Source organism: Terrapene carolina, unplaced genomic scaffold (assembly GCF_002925995.2).
Source record: "Terrapene carolina triunguis isolate 2854851 unplaced genomic scaffold, T_m_triunguis-2.0 Scaffold262, whole genome shotgun sequence".
NCBI lineage: Eukaryota > Metazoa > Chordata > Testudines > Emydidae > Terrapene > Terrapene triunguis.
In genome coordinates this window covers 6,393,524-6,403,324 of record NW_020664613.1, presented here as the reverse complement: position 1 = coordinate 6,403,324, position 9,801 = coordinate 6,393,524, and the positions used below count along the sequence as shown (strand labels likewise).

General features: G+C 41.2%; 1 protein-coding gene across 1 annotated transcript in view; it reads left to right on the top strand.

Moving 5' to 3' along the window:
- Positions 1-855: 855 nt before the first annotated feature.
- The window catches only part of PTPN14 (protein tyrosine phosphatase non-receptor type 14), a 186,439-nt gene continuing 177,493 nt past the window's right edge, over positions 856-9,801 (top strand). Inside the window, exon 1 of the mRNA XM_029912843.1 lies at positions 856-1,289. The gene's annotated coding sequence lies outside the window, so the exon portion shown is untranslated. The remainder of the gene's footprint in view (positions 1,290-9,801) is intronic.

Below are 9,801 nucleotides of genomic sequence, written 5' to 3'. Positions count from 1 at the left end.
ACAAAGAGACAGGATGGGGGACAGAACGGGGAGCAGGGGCTGAAGCAGGGAAGCGCGCAAGGGCTCAAAGGGGGCCCATTGTGTAATACAGGGAAAGGGGCTGAAGAGGATGAGGGGTGGCATTGGAGGAGGGCTAGACCAGACAGCCTGAAGGGCAGGGAGGAGATGGAATGGCAGGGTGGGGGGCAGAGCAGAGGAAGTGGGGCTGAAACGGGGAGGCGGGGCAGAGAAGCTGGCCTCTAAAAGACTCCCCCGGGCTGCCTCAGCCCCCGCAGACCGAACACACACCCTAGGACTGACTCAGCCCTTTCCTCCCCCTCAAACATTCCCGCTCCCCACCCCCCAAACCAAACCCTTCCCTTCCCTGCGGATTCAGACTCTCCCTGTTCTCCCAGCCCCCGGGTGCCCCTCGCTCCCTGCCCCCTCTCTTTGGGCCTGTCTACACGGGCTGGAAGAACTCGGGAGGAGGAACTGGGTTGCAAAGGGGCGCGGCGGGACTAGCGCAGACAGGGGGGCTCCGAGGGGAAATCAGCGAAAAACCCGTCCCGCGGCTCTGTCCCGACCTTGGCAGAGTTGCAGCAGGCGGGATTGGCAGGAGCCCGCCCCTCCTCTTCCTCCCGCGGCCGGGGTTCGTTCCTCCTCTTTTGCAAAGAAAACAAAACAACAACAACAAAGCCCATGTCAAGTCCCCGACGTCTCCAGGCCCCGCAGTAGCAGCGGCCGCTCCGCATTCCTGGGATTCCAGGGCTGTGACTCCGCGCTCCAGCCCCACGCTCCGCAGCGACTCCGACACGCACTCGCTCTGCAGCCGCCGCCTCCGGCCCCATTCGCTCTCTCGGGACAACAATCCCCTCCCTCTCTCCTTCCCGCACCCCCGCGGGCTGCAGCGGGAGCCCACGGCTCCCTTCCCCGCCTGCAAACTCCCCTGCCGGCCGCAGCGTCCTGCCTCCGCCTCCCCAAACTCCTTCAAACTTTCCCCGCCGCAGCGGGGACAAGATTATTGGGTGGGGGCGGTGGTTTAGTTTCCCTCCTTCTCCTCCGGGAGCCCCCAAATCAGGCACCACCCTGATTTCCTCTCGCCCCGGTTGGGCAGCAATCAGGTCTTCCCAGCAGCGCCGGTTCCTACTTTGTCCCCTCCTCACCAGTTGGGATCTCTCTCCTGGTCAAGACGGAAACCTCCTTCTCCACTGGGAAACCCTCCTGGGGGATTTTGAACGAAGCCAGAGCTACCGAGCCCATTCCCATTGCCCCTGCCCAAGAGGAGAAGCGGCCTCGACATGTAAACGCAGGTAAGCAGCAGCAGCAGAGTTTGCTGAAGTTTGTCCGGCTTGTTTTAATTTAGACCTTGTAGTTGCTTGTACCGCTGATCGCAGCGCCCGAGCGGTAGTGACTTTTTCAAAACAGTCTTGACATAATTTATGGCGTATGTGTGCGTTCCCATCCATTATAATTTATCATCCGTTGTAACACAATTATGGACACATTACTGTATGTGTATATAATGCACATTTATCCCAACTAAACGTGATTATGCTGCTACAAATGAATGCTAATCTGTGAATTATAATAAAACACGGTCACTTTATGTAAATATAATTATAAAAGTCCTAATCCAGAAATATACTGAAGCAAATGCCTAAACAATATATGCTTTATAGAATCAATATAAATATATATTTGTAAACAGATGGGGACAAGCTAAGCTTTCTGCTGAGCTGCTTTCTTATTTACACTGCAGCATGACTCTGTTTAACTTCCAGGATCCTCCTCTCCCCTACCTCATCCCACCGGATGGATTTACCTTGTTCTTTGTTAGTTACAAGTCAAGTCTACACTGGCCATTCCTCTACAGCAAATGCTATAACAGGTTGGGCAGAAATTACAATATTACAAGACTATGTGAGCATCGTGACATCTCTTCTCATTTCTAATGTGCCAAAGTCCATGAATCTTAAAAGATTCAAAAGTAACCTCCCCTATTAAAATCCATTTGGGGGCATACAGTAGGTATTTTGTGTCTGCATGTGTGGGTATTACAGTAAACTCTGTAGTTTTGGTTGCAAAGGCAGTTTCAGGATAAGCACCTCTCTATCTATAGTGGCTTGTAACTTTAACTTTATAGAAACAAATAGTTACTGGTAAATTGGGCAATAACAGTGAATGATCACTCAGAGATTGTGGTATATGGCCGAAATCCAGGGCAGTATTCACAGTTGATTGAATTGTTTTTACTCTGTTTCCGCATAGACATTTGCTATTAAAATGTGTGAAAACTAATACACTTACTGTATGCTGAATTCTTTAGTGCTTGTGACTTCAGTCTATAAAATGGCTCCCTTAAGCAGGAGCTCTTGAAGCCACCTGCCCACCTTGTGCGGGTGGGAGAGATTGAAGAAGACAACTACATTTTTAGGAGACACTTGCTGGAGGTTATCACCGTTGTCTGGTCTCTTCTGACCATTTATTTGAAATTGCCTGTATCAAACATCATAATGACATACAGACTCCAGGGTTTGCTATTGCCCTTTTAGGAAGGCTGTTGCTCATATCTAACGTTGGTCATTGGTTTAAAATATAAGAGGTTAATGTAGTTTTTATATAGGCATAGAATGGGATTTGGGCAGTGATCTGTAAATGACTATGAAGATGGACCTCCCTTGATTTCAGTGGGTCTCTGCACAGACACAGGGCGTTTGCCTGAGCAGAGTTTCTTGCAGGGTTGGGGCCTAAATCCAAACCCAGTGGGCATGATATAGAAGTTTCTGAGCCATGCAAACTGCTGATTTGGGGCCCAGTCCCAAAGCCCTTATTCAAATGATAGTCCTTTAAATCCATGGGATAACTCCTGGGTCCACAAGCCTGCCATCACATCTGTATGGGAAAACCCTTGTGCCCATGTAAAGGTCCGATGGCTTTGTACAATTACAAGAGGTCTGTCTGTGCAGTTCTGACCTCAGGATCAGGGCCCGCATGGATGAAGATGGCAGGATGGAGCCCTTAGTGCTGCTTCGTACATACAATGTGTCTGAAAAAGAGAACATTTAAAATCTGTGACTTTCAAATGTTTGCATCCCAGTTGTTACAGCTATTATAATACAATGGTGTTCCTTGAGGATTAATTAGCCACTGTTGTTAATGGCTCTTCATGTACTTCTCAGCTGGTCATTAAATGCCTGCAGATGCCTTGTGCCTCAGTTGTTGTTGCTTAAATATGGAACAGTCTTCCATGAATTAGGGTTTTTTTTGTTTGTTTGTTTGATTTTACTCAAATTTGCTCAAACTTCTAAAAAATGGCTAAACCAACCATGGAGAAAGTTTCATCCCGAAGAAGGGTCAGAGGTGCTTTTGAAAACTGTCTGATACCAGTGTAGTCAAAGGACCACAGATATTTTTCATCTTATTTGTCCTTACTTTGGGTCTGGAATTGATTACATAGTGCTAAAGCACAAGTGTATTATTTGACGCTGTAGCATGAAAGGCACACTTAAAAAAATTAATAAATCAGGCTCCTTCATGGGTACAACAGAACTGACTTGCCAAGGTTGTAGTTAAGTTGTTGATATAAATAACTCTTGTAAGAATGCAGTTATTTAATATGTCTTAGAAAGTTTTTCATTAGGCTTTCATACTCAGTATTTTAATTATAGGTCCCAGTTCTTCAAAGACTTACCCATGTGCTTAACTTGATGCAATGAAGCCACTGGGACTACTTGTGTGTGTAAATATTAAGTATGTACATAAGTTTTTGCCATAAAAATTAGGATGTAAATAGTATGATTGTGTGTACTTATCAAGCACAATTACCAAAATAGAGATTGCTATAGTATCCCTACACTATAACAATCTTGATTTAATCCTCTTGTGCCTAAAAACATTGATGTCAACAGAAAGTTTCATAAAGGCAGTTTTTTGTTGTTTTTGAAACAAGCTCTAAAGACCATTTCTCCGGTGAGAAAACCATTGACCATCTGTAGACTTTCAGGGAATTTTATAGAAAAGCATGTAGTTTTGTATTAAAATCTGTGGGATATTTAAGATAATTCTTTATTACACAGGTGGTTCAGAGTAATTTCCATAGAACCCTATTGATTTAATCTCCATTAAGTTCTAAAAGACTCTTTTGTAAGATATTTTAATAAATAATTTTTATTTTTATTTTTATAATACTTTCTATTTAGGGATCTCAAAGCATTTTACAAATACTGTTGAGTTAAGTGTCACAGAGCCTCATGAGGTAGGCAAATATTATTGTCCTTAGTTTATAGATTGGGAAACCGAGGTACAGATATTAAGTGAATTGCCCAAGGTTACATCCTAGTGTGTGGCAGAGCCAGGAAGAGACGCCCAAAGTTAATTCTAGAGCACAGGATTGTGCCCTGACCTCTTAGTCCTACGCTCATGTCTAATTTTTTTTCCCCCCCATGGAACAGGGTGGGGCAGCAGAAATGAAGCCAGTTCCAAGGGCCAGCCATAGGTGTCTTGCCATCCTAAATAAAAAGTGTTTTTGCCCCCTTATTCCCACCAAGTAACTGAGCCCAAAAAAGAAAAAGGTTGAAGGAGGTCCCCCCCATATGCTGATTTGGCACCCCTAGAAGTTAGAACCCAGGGTGATCACCCTCTCCTCCCAGATGGATTCCCTCCTGCAGCTATTTCTTTCCCCTCCCAACTAGGCTATTCTCCTGCTTTGCTCCTACTGAACCAACTAATTGAAGCCTGTTAAGGAGACCAATGTGCCAACACTCCTCATCTCTGTACTCCATTAGCTATAGGATGCAGCAGAACCGCAGGGAAGTTTGAGACGAATCCCTCTCACACCCCCCCCCCCCCCCCCCCCCCCCCCAGAACAGCATTGAGTTATGCCACAAGTGATTTTTTACCAATGGTTTCCCAACCCCTTGAAACATCTTGTGGCCTGCCCAGAGACCTCTGGAAAATGAGGAAAGTTCTGGAACTCCAGGAGTGTGGACTCCCAAGTGGATGTTCTGAGGAGGAAGACTCCTGGCCCCAAATGAAGGAAAACAGTGAGAAGAGGGCACTCCAGAAGACAGGTGAGAATAGGTTGGCCAGATAGCAACTGTGAAAAATTGGGTCACTTTTTTTTTTTTTTTTACGGCGGGGATGGGTGGTATAGTTGCCTATTTAAGACAAAGCCCTGATATCGGGACATCTGGTCACCTTAGGTGGGAAGGACTGAAGAGATTGTGGTTGCAGATGTTGTGGAATAGGAGGGAGGAAAGAATTTGGGAGGGATGGTGACCCAGGGAAGGTGAAGGATAATAGCAAATGTGCATCGGTCTGGCTGATTTAACAAAAGTGGATGGAAGAGCTGGGAGAGAGTGAGTGTGGGGTGATTCAGGTGAGGGAAAGCCCAGGGAAAGAGTAAAGAGTGAGTGTAGAGACTACCCAGAAGCAGTCCTTCACACGCTTTGAGCCAGATTGTGAGTGTGTTTTCCCAGCCTGAGCCTGCAGCTGTTTTATGAGGTGGGCAGGCTGAAAGGAGGGCACTTAGGGCTGGTGGTTGGCATGTGCACAGAGGGGAGGAAGGGTGGGTTTGGTTCTGGGAAACTAAATACTGGGAGATAGGGTTGTGGGCGGGAGTGTAGCAAGTTTGTATTTCTGAGGTGTTGCATACCTATTGTTTGGTTATTTTCTGTCTGGCTATTGATAGTCTTTTTTTTTTTTTTTAGATTGTTCTTTGGGGCAAGGATTATCTTCTCTCTCTCTCTCTCTGTTTTTTTTAAAACAATTGCCTAGTGCAATGGGGACCACTTCAGATTTAATAATAATTACTAACACTAATGGTGGGAAAAACACAGAAAACAAGAACAAAAATAATAAAACCACAAGAAGAAATCATTAAAGCATATGGAAGTTTTTCAAATCAAAAGATCTGTAATCAAAAAATGGCCTCTTCACAGACAATATTATTCATGGACTTTTTGTTTGTTTTACAATTTTTTTTATCAAAGTTGTTAAGGAAATTTATATAATTTTTTCCTTTATTGAAAATTGTATTTAACTACACTAGAAGGTCTTCAAATGCGTTCACCTCTTTTTTGTATGGTTTCTGTTCTATTTCCACCTCTTTTTAAAAAAAAAAAAATCTCTTGATTATGTTTGTTATAATTTATTATAAATTGAGTGTTTGATAAGCAAAAAGAATTGTAAAGTTTTGTGGTGAAAACAAATTCTGTGAAATTTAAAAAGATCAAAAATCGCTCCATTTCAAACACTTTGAAATGAAAAAAACCCCTGAAATTTAAACTTTTTTGTGAAAAGTTTTCAATTGTTTTTCCACCTCTTAAAAAACCAAGGAAAACAATTTAGAGATTAAAATAATTAATAAAAAGCTTAAAGAAAATAATTACAATAAATAATATATCAAAATGTTTGTTTAAACCAGTGGCTCTCAAATTTTTGTACTGGTGACCCGTTTCACATAGCAAGCCTCTGAGTGCCACCCGCTTATAAATTAAAAACACTTTTTATATATTTAATACCATTATAAAGGCTGGAGGCAAAGCGGGGCTTCGGGTGGAGACTGACAGCTCGTGACCCCCCATGTAAGAACCTTGTGACCCCCTGAGGGGTCCCGACCCCCAGTTTGAGAACCCCTGGTTTAAACTGAAGAGATGGAAATAGAAAAGGACTGGAAGAAAAATGGAAACATACATTGAAATCAACCTAGAATAGATAAACAAATGCCTATTCACCTCGTTTAGTCACTCCATTGGTGAGCTACTACTATTACCCTAGAGCTACTGCACTTGAATAGTTCTGTCCCATTTTATTTAGTCATGAGTCACTGGTATTTTCGGCAATGGGGCAATACTCTTCTAATTTTACAGATTTCTGAAATGAACATGGGAATCAAGATCTCCTGATTACCAAGCCTGTGTTTTAGCCAGAAGAGCAAATAGGCAGTATGCATTCAGTTTGTGTGTATATTTTCTCTCTTCTTTGTATGTTTCATCCATATGGCAAAATAAATATTTGCTTCGCAGTGAAACTATATTGTCATAGGGTGCTGGACCTTCTGATAAGTGATTCCAGTGAGTAGTAAAGGACAACATGGAACTATGACTCGGAATTTCCTTGGGCTTTACAGTGTTATGTCTTAAAATAGTTTTATTGATACATTTCCTTTAAGATAGTGCAAATGGCACATTTTTCTTTTGAAATCATAATACAGTCTCCATTGACTTTATCTGATATGTTGGGTTTGAACTTGATAATATACTATAACATTGGTCATTTTAAAAATCATTCTCATTGAGTTCAAGGGGAGTTTTGTGAGAGGAAGGACTGCAGGATCCTGGTTATTATAGTTGTCTTTACTTGCAATGACAATGACATGATGATATTGTAATGAAATTAGATCTACTCTAGTGAATTAGCAACATTAGATCATGGTAAGATTAGTGTGACATAACTGTATGTGCACAGTGGTTTGCCTTCCAACCCCTTCATGGGGATTGACCCTTCTGGACTTTGTAGATTGCATCTACATTTATAAGTTTCTTTCCTATGCTTGGGCTTTGTATTGTGGCATCTCCTCCTGTTCAAGACCACATGCATCTCTAACCACTGCTTAAAGTAACTGAGAGATTGCTTAAGGACAAGAATTTTAAAGTTCCTCTGGCTCAAGTGTTCCTCCTCCACTGTTTTTCCTACTACTGCTAGCCTGGTAAAGAATTGTGGTTATTTTCAAGCAGCTATTGAAAAATACTTTGTTTGATAGTTAGGAATTTAATGAAATAGTAATCTTAAAACAGATCCATATGAAAGACATTCCTCTTAAGGGAGTCAGCATGGTATTTGAAATGTCAAACCTTTGGTATTCGAGAATTAACAGAAACCTTGAGTAATTTAATCCCAATTTGACATTCTTTAAGGGACTTTCCTGGTGCTCTGCTAATGTGAGGAGTAAAACCCAAACTTTGAAAAGTTAACAGACTGCCCAGACTGCTTTCTTCTCTTACAATTTTTGTGAAAAATAAACCAACATGTATATTTCTATTATTATTTATTATGTTTATTACTCTAGTGCCTAGGGGGTACCAGGATTGGGGCCCACCATTAGTTAGGTTTTTGTAGTAGTAATAAAATTAGTCTAATTGAATTAGACTCAGAGCGAAAAAGAACTCTGGAGAACTGTTGTTTAATGTTGTTAGTGATCTAATAAAGAGGCTGAACAGCAAGGTGCCAAAATTTGCTGGTGATGCAAAATTATTTGGGTTCGTCAAGACTAGAGAAGACCGAGAGGACCTAACAAAGCCAGATGAAAGGGCAGCACGATATCAACATTGAATTTCATCTGTTAAAGGCAAGGTTATACATGTTGGAAGGAATAGTTGAACTGCTCATACATGTTACTGGGTTTTAAATTTATTATATCCACTAAGAATAAGAGACTTGGGTTTTGATGGGTTCAGTGAACTTTCTACATCTACTTAATGTGTTGCAGTGAACAGAAAAGGAAATAAAATACTAGGGATGTATAAAGACTAGGATAGAATTTAACATATTTAAATCAGTGGCCACGTTCTACTCAGAATACTGGTCACTCTATCTCAAAAAAGGTATAGCAGAATTAGAAAGGGAAGTAATTAAGAGACTTCCATATGAAGATCAGTTGAAAACATTGGGACTGTTTTAGGGGGAAAACGAATAAGAGGGGACATGATATGGATATAAAATAATAAGTAGAATAGAGAAGGTAAACCAGGTTCTCTTATTTACCCTTTCTTATAATGCATGACTAGGGGTACAGCCAATGAATGTAAAAAGGAAGAAATTTAAAACTGATGAAAAGTAGGGTTTTTTTAACACAATGCACAATTAATCATCGGAACTCAATGCCACACGATATCATTGAGGCCAAGTAGGATTTTTTTTTTTTTTATAAAAGGATTTTATATATACTGTATGTCAACCACTCTCTGACATGGTGTAGGAAGAAACTTCCCTTAGGGGTTATTCCATAATTGTCCACTGTGAGATTTCCTGTACCATCTTCTGAAGCGCATAGTATATAAACCACTGTCATAGACAGGATACCTAGGGGGACGGCTGGTTTGACACAGTATGACAATTGCTGTGTTTCTGTGTGATGATGGTTTTTAGTTAAAAAAAATAATGAATCTCCTGTAATGAGAGGACTTAATATAGCTACACCAATGCTGGAAAGGAAAGCCTATTTTGGGACTTCCATTTGTGGTCCTCAAATAAACATAACGATGATGTAAGATAATATTGTATTATGTTTTATGTATTATGGAGGGCACACTGGGCTGTGATGAGGATTAGCAGAGAGGGGAGAAGAGCTGGCAGTTAGGTTCTATTTAAAGTACCATGGGGCAATTACCATTGGCACCTGTCACTGAAATCATGTTACCTATTTGGTGTAATTTGTTCATTTAAAAAAAACATTCTGTAAAACTTATTGTAAACTACTAATGTATTTAACATATGCATAATATTCCTGAATTCTCTCTTGAAAAAGAGGATTGGGATAATTGTTTACATCTAGGTGACAGTGGTAAATGTGAGAAACATTCTAAATGTTAGAAACATGTGAGCCATTCTCTGAATGTAAGGAGCAGACCATGGTGTAATGTAGTGAGTGTGGGTTTTTCAGAAAAATAATTCAATAGTTATAGCAATAGAGAACACTTCTTACTCTGCTGAATTATCTCTGAAATTTTAATACAACTACAGACTTTTTAAAATTCTGCATCTATGTCAGATGTGAAAGTGAACAGAAACAGTTTAATTACTACGTCTCCTCACTTCTAATTT